Raw genomic sequence first — 14,804 nt, 5'->3', positions numbered from 1 at the left:
CCGCGTCTCTCGGATCAATTCAAGCAAAAACAACTATTAGCGAGATACATGACATAGTCTGTTTCGATAGAGAAGAGTCGTGGAATATATCGGGTACCACACATTGCACTAGCCAGCAAAATGACATCACTTAGATGTCATTCCATATCAGAAGTAAGTTAGAATGTACCTGTTTGTTTGTTGGTTACATTTTAACAGCATATATATCATGACGTGCAAACGGGAAAAGACCCGTGCTGTGGCATTAATGCGTGGGTACCGCAGCGCTAAACGTTATCGCAGTACATTTAATCCCTAGTGAAAAATGCGTCGCTCTAAATAAAATAGCCAAAAGCATTAGCTCCAAATCAATGGTTTTTAAACATAAAATGGGTAAGTGTTTAAATCAAGCGATAATAATCCTCTTTCCATTTCATTTCAAATGGGAAAAGGTCTGACAAACATCGACCTTGCATTGTTATAAGGTTTTATATAAATGATGATGATGATGATGATGATGATGAAAGCTTTATTTGAATGCTGCAATAACACACAATTACAAATGCAACACAGAAACACAAAAAAAAACATACATTTGACTTAAAATTACGTACACAACATAAAAAAAAATGCTTACTTACCAACACTGTGTGCATTGCAGCAAAAACAAAAGGGTTCCGACTCAGCTATACGCTTCACCCTTTCGAGTGAGGCACTGATATTCTGCCGGTACCCAGATCACGTTACAGTTAAATAAATAAAGAAATGTGAAAAGTAATTTTAAAGTAAGGTGAGAAAACAAATAAATTGCCCTGTTAGAGTAAAGTAGGTTAGTGTGGGTTTGGGGGGTCGTTTAGTGGGTAGACTTGAGACCTCATTAGCCCTTAACAAGGAGTCCCACATAACCACTTGGGTCCGTCCCCGCACCCAACCACCACTTGGGTGTGGGGACGGACCCAAGTGGTATGCGTAATTGCATTTCCCCCCCCCTAAACAAACAAAAAAAAAGGTTAGTGTGGGTTAAATCATGGAAGTTAAGTTTGACCTAAGTACTTTCTGATTTTCGGGTTTGATGATGATATGATGCTGATCTGATGATGCGTTTAAGAAGGTCATTGTGCTGGGGGTTGTTACATAGTCTCGATAAGTGATTAGTTGTCTGCGGAAAAAAAGAAAAGAACACCAAGTGTTCGCTCGAGTATTAAGTCTAGGGCCTGAGTGCACGCTTATATTGGGCGCCAAACGCTCCGCACCGAGACTCAGGGGCCCGTTTCTCGAAAGGTACAAGCCTTGTATTAAAAGTGTGTTTCCATGACAACCCATACGAATTGACAGTTCGCGAACTTGTAATACAAGGCTTGTACCTTTCGAGAAACGGACCCCAGGGTGGCTAGCCGAATGGCACAATCGCTCACGAAACGCTCACGAAACGAAGCGCTAGTAGATATCTATCTCTATCGCGCTTGCGTATTGGCGCGACAGAGCCAGCGGCGTATCGCTTTCGTTTGGCGTCGGAGAAATGCCATTCGGCTACGGGGCCAGGCCTCACAGTAAACACTCGGAGCGGAGCGTTCGGCGGGGCGTGCAGCGAGGCGGGCGAGCACGCGTCCACCCTACGATTGCGTCGACTCAGGACACTTGTGAGCATTGTATGAGCTTCGATTGTTTGACATGCGCGCCGATATGAGCGTGCACTCAGGCCTTACACTAAGCGATTAAAAATGTGTTGTAATTTAGTTTTCCCCTCACTAGCTCGGAAACACGTGTTTTATCCTTTAATACCGGCGGGTAAAACGCATTTTATCCACTAGTGGGTAAAGTAATTTGACCTTGAATATAGTCAAATTAACTGCTTTAAAATTGATAAAAGTAGGTGAATCTAGTAATGAAGATGATTTACCACCTGTGGAATTACTGGAAGCAGTGATAAACGCATTTTTTGCGTTGTAGTTTCCTCGCTATAGTGAGGAGAAAAGTTTTGTGTTACACTCGGGTGCAAATGTATTTTTACTTCTCGTGTGTTTCAATTCCACACTCGGCGTTAAAATACAACTTTTCACTCTTGTATAACAAATAACTATTTCATTGCTGCATAGTAGTTTTACTGCTGTACTGTAACGTTTTATGGTATCCTTTTTTCGCCATACGTATACGTAGTCGTTTAAACATAGTCTATTAAAACAGACGTTAACAACAGTATTTATTGCCAAGTTTATTGCAGTCACTCGCCTTATTGGTAAAACATAGCTAGTAAAGACAGAGTGCAATTGAAATACATAAAGATGTACTTACATATATCAACGGGCAGATATAGGCTGTTGTAAGGAAGAAAAGAGCGTGCCAACCGTTCTGGTGTTTTGGGTGTCCATGGGCGTCGGTGAACACTTGACATGTCTGCTCGTTTGCCGCTTATCTCACTTTTTGTATGAAATAGAAGACGAGCAGACAGGTCGCTTGATGGTAAGCGATCACTGCCGCCCATGGACACCCGAAACAGAAAATGTGTAACTATGTTAACATAGTTTAAATAACTGATTTTAAAAATTAGCTAATCTTGGAATGTGCAAATTGCCCTAATAAAACAAATCAATATCTGGCGGTCTAGTACCTACAACTTGCGCTTTCGCCCACGAGTCGATAGTGTCGATACTTGCTTGACGTCGCGCTTGATGTATGGACTCGCGCGCGACAACGAAAGTTGTGCTAAACCGCCTGTAGTCAGATTTCAAAATGAAATAGGTACAGTCAAATACAGTACTCTTAGGTACAGAAACGAAAACAAATGTCCAAAACGTATACGTTTATATTTTATGTTGTGTAGGTAAATTACATATTTAATGATATTGAGATTCATATTATCTTTTTCTTCTATGACAATTTGATATGTTTTCTCTGAAGAAGAACGACGTATTATTAAGCAATAATATAATTTATTGAAATTGATTTCCATAGAGTACCTAGTCTGTTCATATTCTTTGATGAATACTTTTGCATGTTAAATTGTATGTTGTTATTTAATGCATGTTAATTATAAGATGTAATGTTTTGAAAAGAAGTTGCCCGCCGAGTTTCTTGCCGGTCCCATAGTGGATACCCCCCTCCCAACTGAGGGGGGACTGAAATCTTCTCGAGGCTGAGGCGTAGGGTTAGAGCCGGCGTAGCTTTATTTGACGTTCATATGCGCATTGTAATATGCCTACTTGAAAAATAAATATTTCATTTTCATTTCATTTTCATTTTCATTATAAATTTGCGTTCGGCATTTCGATACAGAATTTCACAATTAGAGACAAATGTATCGGACAAAACAGTAATTTTATACAGGGACCGGAGCAAAGTGGAACGAGTTTCATGTATTTATACAGCTCATTGAGAATCACTCACCTGTATTAATTCCTGTAGGTTTTTTTATTGAGTTAGAAATCAAAGATAATGTGTCCCCGGGGAACCGGAAAAATTGTAATTGTATAACGGGTGTGGCCTGCAATACACGCAATTTTTTTTACTGTAGCTTGTACTCTTCAAACTAATCAACTTCTATACACCGTGGGCCTGAATAACCCGAAACATTTTAACAGTGTATTCCTGACCACATTTAGAGACTATTATGTCATAGGTATAAACTTTTCTGGATATCGCCTAGTTTCAGAGTTATTACCAATTGAAAAAAAAAATCGTATTGTTACTCAGTACAAAAGGCCTTTTTAACGGCGTTGATGCCATTATGGAGCATTATGAGTCACTATCCTCTTTGATCGATGTCAAAAAGTGAGAAGGCCCTTCGAAAATGAGGATTTGTACTCATTTTAAGTGCCTGTGTTACGAAAAACATTTACTTTTTATGTGAAAATACATTCAAAAATAGCAAAAAAATACAAGCCGTTCCAGCCGGCGTATTATGGTTCCAATTTTATCACTTATCTATGTGGATAAAGTATCCGTCACGCTTTGGCACGTGGGTCAGTGTGAGAGTGACAGATGTCTTATGGCGATGCGACGCATACGAAATCAAACCTTATCGATATGGAAGTATGAGACGCGACGGCGACGGTCGCGCGACGGTCGCCCACGCAAGACACGGCGTAAGTGATAAAATTGGAAGCATAATAGGCCGGCATATCTTTTGTTTGTCGTTTATATGAAACTAGCTTTTGCCCGCGGCTTCGCTCGCGTTAGAAAGAAACAAAAACCGGCCAAGAGCGTGTCGGGCCACGCTCAGTGTAGGGTTCCGTAGTTTTCCGTATTTTTCTCAAAAACTACTGAACCTATCAAGTTCAAAACAATTTTCCTAGAAAGTCTTTATAAAGTTCTACTTTTGTAATTTTTTTCATATTTTTTAAACATATGGTTCAAAAGTTAGAGGGGGGGGACGCACTTTTTTTTTTCTTTAGGAGCGATTATTTCCGAAAATATAAATATTATCAAAAAACGATCTTAGCAAACCCTTATTTATTTTTAAATACCTATCCAACAATATATCACACGTTAGGGTTGGAATGAAAAAAAAATCAGCCCCCCACTTTACATGTAAGGGGGGTACCCTAATAAAACATTTTTTTCCATTTTTTATTTTTGCACTTTGTCGGCGTGACTGATATACATATTGGTACCAAATTTCAGCTTTCTAGTGCTAACGGTTACTGAGATTATCCGCGGACGGACGGACGGACGGACGGACGGACGGACGGACGGACGGACGGACGGACGGACGGACGGACGGACGGACGGACGGACGGACGGACGGACGGACGGACAGACAGACATGGCGAAACTATAAGGGTTCCTAGTTGACTACGGAACCCTAAAAAGTAGCCTATGTCACTCTCCATCCCTCCAAAAAATCACGTTAATTTGTCGCTCTGTTTTGCCGTTAAAGACGGATAAACAAACAGACACACACACTTCCCCATTTATAATATTAGTATGGATTGTTTGGGTCGCGGTTCAGGTGCGCCGTATACTACCATTCGCATATAATTTTATCTGATTATTGATGAACGAGATGCTGCTCGACGAGGCAATATTTATTAATGATTTACCAGGCGGTTGAATTTCCCTCGGTAATAGATAGCATTTAATTATTGTTTTTGTTTGCTTACAATCAACGTTGATTTAATCGACGTTCTGTCACGCGGTACGCTTCGAGTGTATCAAAGTTGAAATGTTTCATTTATTTCGAGTAATCTCTGTTACCATCCTGAAATTAACATATTCAAATATTAATTTAACTTTGTAGTATATAATATTATATCGTGTTTTTATTGCATTCCGTAAACTTTAAGGGAAGGTTCTTTAGAATGTGGGGTCGGAATTTACCTCTTGTATATAATTTGTATTTTTATAATAACCTTTTGTAAATTTCCGTAGTTAAGTAATTCGGCACAACAAATAATGTATCAAAATTTTAGTCTACATTTAAATTTTATTACTCGCGGACAGACCGACCTTTTTATTATATAGATAGCCGCCCGCAGGCGCAGTCGGTTCTTACGGTATCTAGGATACCGTTGTTGACTTTTATCCATGTCAAACAGATAGATATATTTAATTTTCTTCTCAATGTTATTAATCTCATTTCTCCTATAATATTTTGTTGATGTGTAGTAAATAATAAACCGCACTACATTCAAGTTATTCAGTGCATATTATTTACCCTGCCGCATCTACAAGATCAAATACAATTAATTTCTCTATGAGACTAGCGCATTAACTCTTACGGTTACCGAGTTATTAAAAAAATAAAAATATTTACCTACTGAACACGTGTGTGACATCCTTTACCACTTCCTAAGGTTATTTGTTTTGACGTGTCGTCAATCACTTGACACTAACTTGAGTGTTATCCTAAAGGGTCTCTCACACTGATTAATTCATTTATTATGTATGAAAACGATGAAATTTTTTTTTTCGAATTTTACTAGAAGTGATATACAGGATGGTTGCTGATAATGAATTTAACAACGTGTCGTACTTGACGGAAAACAAAAAAAAAAACACGGTGTATATACTCGTACATATACACAGCTTTTATTAAGCTTTTAAGCGTGGCAAAAAGCGGTATAATTTTAAAAGTGGCATCAACTTGTCCCGTTTTCTCACACATATTGATTTGGAAGAGACGACGACAGTTTTAATTACCGGCAACACTCTTTTTTTAGGGTACCGTAGTCAACTACGTAACGTCCGTCCGTCCGTCCGTCCGTGGATAATCTCAGTAACCGTGAGCACTAGAAAACTGAAATTTGGTACCAATATGGATATCAATCACGCCGACAAAGTGGTAAAATAAAAAGTGGAAAAAAATGTTTTGTTAGGGCATAGTAATGAAAAAAAAATCAGTCCCCACTTTACATTGCTTGCATTGGGGCTACATGTAAAGTGGGGACTGATTTTTTTTTCATTCCAACCCCAACGTGTGATATATTGTTGGATAGGTATTTAAAAATGAATAAGGGTTTACTATAATCGTTTTTTGATAATATTAATATTTTCGGAAATAATCGCTCCTAAAGGAAAAAAAAGTGTATGTCCCCCCTCTAACTTTTGAACCATATGTTTAAATAAAAAATATGAAAAAAATCACAAAAGTAGAACTTTATAAAGACTTTCTAGGAAAATTGATTTGAACTTGATAGGTTCAGTAGTTTTTGAGAAAAATACGGAAAACTACGGAACCCTACACTGAGCGTGGCCCGACACGCTCTTGGCCGGTTTTTATTAGACTAAAACTGAGATATGCTTCTCAATTCACCTACAGCGTACCTACCAATATAATATGCAGTTTCCAGTTCAGGATTTCGGCGATAGCACTATATTGCCGTCTTGCTCAATTCAAGCTTGAGCAATTAATTCCTAATTGAGATCTCATTACGCTGCAGTTCAGTTCCTAATTATTGCGATTAGGGAGAAACACGTACGATGCACCTACACAACAGGGTGCGTAGCCGAATGGCACAAACGCTCACGAAACGAAACACTCGTAGATATCTATCTCTATCGCTCTTGCGTATTGGCGTGACAGAGCCAGGGTGGCTAGCCGAATGGCACAATCGCTCACGAAACGCTCACGAAACGAAGCGCTAGTATATCTATCTCTATCGCGCTTGCGTATTGGCGCGACAGAGCCAGCGGCGTATCGCTTTCGTTTGGCGTCGGAGAAATGCCATTCGGCTACGGGGCCTAACCACCTTTCGCGGCGTTTCGTTTTCGTTTCGCGTCGCGGAAATGCCATTTGGCTACGGGGCCAGGACTGACTTACCTATTGGAAGATGAAATACCTACGATTTCTGAGTTGTTATTGTATCTAATTTGATCTAGTGAACTTTGCCTTGTGACGCAAGAGGTAACCATCTTTTTGTTGCTACAAATTTAATGAGTTAGGTACAACTTCTTAAATGACTGATGGTTGGCTGGTAGAGAATGCCATTAGGCATTAAGTCCGCCATTCGTACATTTTTTTTATTGAAATAAAGTTTAAATGAATATGTTATTCTTATATACAGTTTCAGCTTTCAAAAGGCATAATAATTTCGTCACTACTTTAAAAAAAATGTGTATCTTCGTCTGTCAATGAAAAGAAAATTGTAGTAAGTATGTATGGAATGCACATAGACTTACTGCGTTTTAACCTTGAGGAGCAGCGTGAGATACGAGATTTTTTAAAAGTAGTGACGATTTATTTATTTAAAATAAAAATTTAAGGAATTCATGGTGTTGAATATTTAGGTCAATCAATTTTGTAGAAACAACTTAATAAGTTTTTGTATTTAATGATAACTATTAGCAGTAAATTGACCGCATTTATTAAATCGTAAGGCAAACTTGAATTTGGTAGTTAAAACTTCGCTCCTTCGATATTTTCGTAGGAGCCGAAAGCATTGGGAATTTCAAATCGGCACCCGGCGGGCATAAAGTTTTGGAAAAAAAGTCAAAACGAAATTCAATTCCGCTTCAGCGGGCGCTAGGAAGAAAGTTACAGGAAAAAACTATCCCTAATTGAGTACCCTAGTAAATAAAGCCAACAACGTTTTTAAAAAACTACTCGAAACTTAAGTTTGTATAATCCAATGATTGTCCGATGAGATCTTTTTATCTTTATTCTAAAGAATCCTGATCGAACACTGAGAAACTTTTGAAACTTTTCTCTAGGCAGTGATCTTATTACTAAGTTACTGAATATGATTAAATAACTGTCGAAATAATTTCTCAGTTTTAATAGAGTCTGATCTCATGCGTGAGAGGAGGCATGTGCCCACTTGCCCAGATGTGGGACGTGTATTATAGTAGTGTATATTTAATCTCAATTATTTTATTTTTAGAGTCCGCTTGGAAAGAGCTAAACATTATGTGACTTTCTTTCCGCAATTTATCCCATATCCCACAGTCGACTTCTACGACACCCACGGGAAAAAAGGGGGTGGTGAAATTCTTAACCCGTCACCACACAGGCATATAAGAAAGTAATTTATAAAATGTATTAATTGGTCCTCATTGGACATGAATTTGCCGGACTATCAATTTCTACTAATCTATACCTACTCTATAGAGAATACCGATAAGCAAGATGCGACTTGGGGTAGGTACGTGACATGGGTCCCAATGTTACTATTGTGTTAACGGAGTTTGGTACACTCCTCTAATAGAGTAGTCTAATACATTCACCCGGAAGACATGCCGTAGGTGGGCCAACCCGTAATATCTTGGTGAATATATGATTATGGTTTTAAGGGGACGCGTCACCCGTCACCTTCATAATTAAGTAAAACTTATGTAACATCATCCATTCTTGATGAAGTCCAGTGTACAATTTCAACTATTTTTTTGAATGATATTTATAGGCATTTACACACTCGCGTTAAACGCTCGTTGACAGTTGTTGTCATTGATTGTCAACGTAACCACGTTTGCAGTTACATTGCTGCTGGGAAATTAAAAAAAAACGTTATGGTGTAAAAATTAAGATTAAGTCAAAAACACGTCCCAGTTAATAAGAAAACTATATGCCTGGTTTCATTTATCGAACGTATTATGTTTACAGGCTGTATACTGTGCATCTAAACCGGATGTTAAACATCATTCAACCTATTTGTGTGTGATAGTAAGAAAATAAATCGTAAATAAGCCTATGTACAGTCGAGTTCATAAGTATGTGTACATTTCTGCACCTTAACCTATTGGAATAAGGCGGAAAAATGTACATATATTCATGACCTCGACTGTACACTACCGGGCACAAGAGGAAGCTCTTGTGCACGAACGAAGGCGTTGAGGCAACACGAAATATTTTGGCAAGGAACGAAAACAAAATGACCTATTTTTGTGTTTATCGAACGAGCGAGCCAAGGGAAGCTAAGTTCTTTTACATTGAACTGCGATTTTCAAGGCTAGCAGCTCGGATTACCTACTTATACCACTTGACTTTAACACATTATTAATTATAACCTATACAATAGGTACATATTGGTACGAATAAGTTTTGCAGCTTGCTGGGAATCATTAAATTAAAAACGATATCTAAAAATCTAATGCTGTCTTATTACATAACAACCGTATATAGAATAGCAGCATTGACACGCGTAATTTTGTGTGCACAGTCAGATAACTCAAATTATCTACGTATGAATCACCAAGCTACAAACATAACTAATTAGTAATGTGATGCAACATAAGCAATATAAGCGTGCCATAATTTATCAACTTTCAGGCAAGTATTAAAATATCTGCAACTTTAGAACTTCCAACTATCTCATTAATAAATTACAAGCTGTCGTACCCATTCACACACCCACAGCAAAAGGTGTCTAGCCAAGATGTCAATCGCCTACTTTCCGTAGCGACCGAAACGCCAAAGCTTATGTAGCATTTATGTGGAAGGATGATAGTGAGGGACAACCGTACTGTTAGCCACGGGGCGAATAATTGCCATCTTGGATACGCACTATATTCTTGAGCGCGCCTATTCGCATATTCGCGTATAATGATTTTTTTTGAATGACCAACTGTTGGCGAAGGTCTTCATTTCAGCGTGGCCAAAAATACTTTTGCTTTTCCGGATGTTTTTCTCTCCTGCTCAGTTCTTGTAAATACTTAATTCTAAAGAAGGAAGGTACCTATATAATATAATTATTCTGTCGTTCTGATCTTTAAAATGCTCAAAAAAGTAGAAATTGGCACAAAGAATATTTAAGTGCCATTAGAACAGCGAATTCGCAACTCCGCGCGTAGTAAATAAGCTGTTATTAGCCTATTAGGTTGGTATTTTTATAGATTTAGACTTAGGAATTACAATAAGTATTAACTTGTTTAAGAATAATATACAACGTGTTTCCGGTATCACTAAAAAACCTCAGACACCCCAACTGATTTTTATTTTTTTAAACTCATCTAGAGCATCCATCTTTTAATCTGATGGTTACTTTTTTTTAAATTGAATTTTTAATTTTCTGAACAGCTCTACTTGACTTTTAGCTCTACACTCAATAAAATAATTGCTAACTACCATCATAAACCATAAAACTATTTATTTGTGTACGTTACTGCAACGACATAAGGTTTACCAATAGACAGCTAAGATGTCACTGTAAAACACTTTAAAGCACGCTTTAAAGCTTTGTCACAGTCAATTTCAGATTGGACAGGTAATTGCAGTAAGCAAATTTAAATCCAATATTCAAAATGACAAGGTTGTAATTACGTACGAGTTTAATTTGTTATGACTTATGATAAACATTAAGATTAAACTGACAAACAACGTCAAACTTGTAGCGGAAAAAATAATCGTCCAAGTAACCAGCCAGTATTAATACTCCCAAATACTGAAAAAGGTAAACAACCTCTAGCAATGCGATATACACAATGTTGTATTACGAATACAATAGAATAGGCGCGTAAAAAATAACTAATCATACTAATTTAAATAAAAATATTACCCCCATCAAGATATAGCTCAATCGATTCTACTCTCGATTCTGAACAAACGGTTTTCAGGTTTTTAGTGTTAAGTGAAACACGGTGTAATCATGAAGGCTAAATATAAATGCTTATTTTGAGATTCAGTCACAATGTTTATTAAAAAGTGTAGGTACAAGTACCTTATTTCTCCATCAATAATTTTCACTGAGCAACAGTTTCCAAAATAACTTTGCTTAAACAACTCCGCTTTCATCTCTAATTTACTAAAAAAAGTGTATTTACTGTTTACGGAAATAGGAAATGGAACAAAGTTAAGTAATTTGTGTTTGCTTGTTTACGATAATTATAATTACTTGTTTTCTTGTTATACCTAAAAATGTCAAGTTATATATTTTGTAAATAATAACGATACTTAGTACTTCTTCGGCAGTTGAGAAATAGTCTACCGTTGTCCCGTGTAAGAGTATCTTGATCTAAGGCATTGTGCAGAATATAATTAATTATATACAGAAAATTTACCTGCATTAACTTCCGAAAAAAAATCGCAACACACGAAATATTATACTTACTTACTCAATGCATTTGTACGGGACAGCCCATGGGATGTTTACAGTTTTATTCATTTTGTCTTTTCAATATACATACTTAAGTACTTCGTAACATACATATATGTAGTTGTAGGTGGTATACTGACTTTGTTTAAGAATAAACATTGAAGTAGGTAAAGTTACAATAATGCTCATTGTTTTATTTCCTTCCGAGAGTTTACGACTATAGACAATACAGCCACGTTACGTCATCATTTTTGCTCTTAGTGTATAGAGGTACTTACTTGGGTTCGAGCTACATCGTCGAAAGGAAATGCCTAGACTCTGGAACATGACATTGGTGTACAATGTAAAGAGTACTATCGTATGACCCCGAAGTCATCACCATCAGTGTTACTCTGCATAAAAAGTAGCGGGTCAAACAAGGCGACAAGAATTCATTCTAGTAAAAACTCACCAACATAGGTATTAAGAACAACCTATCGTCACTACTTTTAAAAAATCTCGTATCTCACGCTGCTCCTCAAAGTTAAAACGCAGTAAGTCTATATGCATTCCATACATACTTACTACAATTTTCTTTTCATTGACAGACGAAGATACAAGTTTTTTAAAAGTAGTGACAATATGACATTATGATAAATACTTTTGTACGTAAACTATAGACATAAAGGTATCTGTCTCTATTTGGGAAAGTATTCAAAAGTGACAGATACCTACTAAAGTAGGTATCTAGAAGAAGAAATATTTCTATTTTTAGAAGGGGAGAATGAAAGAGAAAACAAGTACCGACCCCACATAAGGGTAAGAGGAAGAAGGAATACTTTATGACTGCAGTATTGTTTCATCCCACTATTGCTGACTATACTATTGTATTGTCCAAGCATTATCGCGTCACATCACGGACTAATACGCCCGCTTAACACTAACGAGAGTTGCCCGAGTCAGTGCCGTTACATTAATGGTAATTAACCCATTTCTGTCTTCATCTCGATCTGTCCGAATACGCTCTTGTAATAATTATTTCGATACTCGACTGTGTACACAGAGAATATAGTACTTGATTCCCACGGTATAGAGTACTATTTTCCACGGCTGTGGAAGGAAGGGGTAGCACACAACACACATATTTGCAGATATCTCAATGGGCTGAGTGGAATACGGCGCAGATATGGTAATGACACAGGATCCAAAGCAAACACCTCCACGTGTAGCGAGTTGAGACAGAATCAGTAGGTAAACAATTGTAATAAGATGAATAAGCAAGTCCGGTCACGAACTTGTCGTTTATAAATGGAGATGATTAAGAGTTAAGACAGAAGAAAGGAATGTGATTACACAACATTCAAGGAATTTTTTTGACGCCACCTGTTAAGTAGATAAAAATGCTTAGTTGCCGATAAATCAATATGCTTCTCTCTCTCTCTTTAGTGATCATGAATTATTTTAAAGGCTACAGGACAATGCATAAAAATATTAGGGTACTGTTTCATTAATTGACATGCTAATTTTATTTAGACTAATCGACATGAGTTACGGTCAAGTTCATAAAATATATGTACATTTTTTCACCTTATTGCAACGAGAGTGCGTTTTCAAATTATCCGATCCGATATTGGATGTAGGACCGATATTCCATACATTACAGGCGCCATATTTAATTTTTTCCATTGAAATCCTTCCGACATCTAATCCAATATCGGATCGGATAATGTGAAAATGCACTTACGGTAAAGAAATGTATACATATTTATGAACTCGATCATATTGTTACGTATGTTTTGCCTAAAATAAGACAAATAGCAGATACGTTATATCTATAATTACCTATATATTCCCTACCCATATTTTCTTTATTGACAACCGATCCGGATAATACGGATGATAAGGTTGTATCACCTGCCGTTGCGGGCCACTTATTTGTTTTTGGAGGGGTACACGTTTAAGGCTTCTCTCCCCACTAGAAAAGTACATAGGTTAATTTTTAGGTTAAGTTAATTCGAAGCCACATTATAACATTGGAATGAGGACAATGAAGATCTACTGTTTTATAAGCACTATGTAATGTTGTTTTACATAGTGCTTATAAAACAGTAGATCTTCATTGTCCTCAATGTATTATAATATGTAGGTACTACATATTATAATACATTGCTTGCTTTTGTAATTTGTTGATGTATATTAGCACCTTTTTTGTAATATTTGCGTTGTACAAAAGATGTAACATACCTACCCAATACTCGTAACCTTGTGCTTATAGGTTGAGAGATGTTCATGTTCAATATGTATGTTTATTAAATGACTATGTCTTACATGTGTATTTTTTGTTCCAGGTAAATACAATATCACAAGAATTTAAATGAATGAATGAAAAACCGGCCCAGAAAAAGACAGAGTCGAGTCGGCCCCGATGGTTCCGTACTATGTAGCAGATTTTTTCAAAATTTGTTAATTTAAATCTAAGTAAGTCATATGTGTTGCTGTGGCCTTCAATAGAGACACAATAAAAGGCCTTTTAAGGGAGCCCTTTAATTTTATTTATTTTAATGAATTACCATAATTTAACTTAACTAAAAGAAATACACCCCGTACTCTTATATATAAGTAATATAAGTAGGCATAATTCATAAATTATACATAATATCAAATGATTCGTTGTTATTTCGTGATTTCCATTTTAATTTAACTATACCAACTGACTTTGAACAGTTGTATATCTATCTATATCTATCTATCGTATATATACCTATTGCCCTTTTTGAGATAGAGCTTAGGTACTGTCAGACATATGGACAAACGGTCGGCCAGACAGCGTAGCTTACCTTACGGAACTCTAAAAAGAAGGCAGAATGCTTACTAATAATACGTAATAATTTATAATTTGAGTCTTTTAAGTCGTGTGCCCTATAATCCGGCTCAAAGATAAAAATTTAATAAACCAAACCTATCTACAAATTTGGATTAAATTGGATTCTGACTTTTATTTCGGAATTCGCCTTTCTGGCTAGACGTGAAATCTTGAGACGGGAATAAATTAAAAATTCCGTCCTTGGGGGCGGATGCTGTAATAAAACCCCAAATACATACGTACTTTACGTATTAATTGTGCTGTATTCAAATTCAACATCTTTGAAAAGTTGATTGTGAGTAATCTTTATGGCCTTGTGGCTTGATCGATGTAATGCCACAGATTAATATGCGCATTGTAATAGGCCTATTTGAAAAATAAATATTTCATTTTCATATTCATTTTTAAGAATAAGTTACTAACGTAAGTAAATACCCTGAGTGCAGCTTTCAACAGTTAGGTACATCAACATTATCTTCAATAGGTTAGCGTTTTAGAACGTTTAATTCGGTTTCAGT

The 14,804-nt window shown here is 36.7% G+C and overlaps 2 protein-coding genes across 2 annotated transcripts in view; both read left to right on the top strand.

The window, feature by feature from the left end:
• Positions 1–14,804, top strand: part of LOC125232731 (fibropellin-1-like) — a 557,970-nt gene that overhangs the window by 52,588 nt on the left and 490,578 nt on the right. The window lies entirely within an intron of this gene.
• Positions 1–14,804, top strand: part of LOC125232732 — a 60,324-nt gene that overhangs the window by 2,195 nt on the left and 43,325 nt on the right. The window lies entirely within an intron of this gene.

Source organism: Leguminivora glycinivorella, chromosome 13 (genome assembly GCF_023078275.1).
Source record: "Leguminivora glycinivorella isolate SPB_JAAS2020 chromosome 13, LegGlyc_1.1, whole genome shotgun sequence".
Lineage (NCBI taxonomy): Eukaryota > Metazoa > Arthropoda > Insecta > Lepidoptera > Tortricidae > Leguminivora > Leguminivora glycinivorella.
This window is presented reverse-complemented; position numbering and strand designations above follow the sequence as displayed.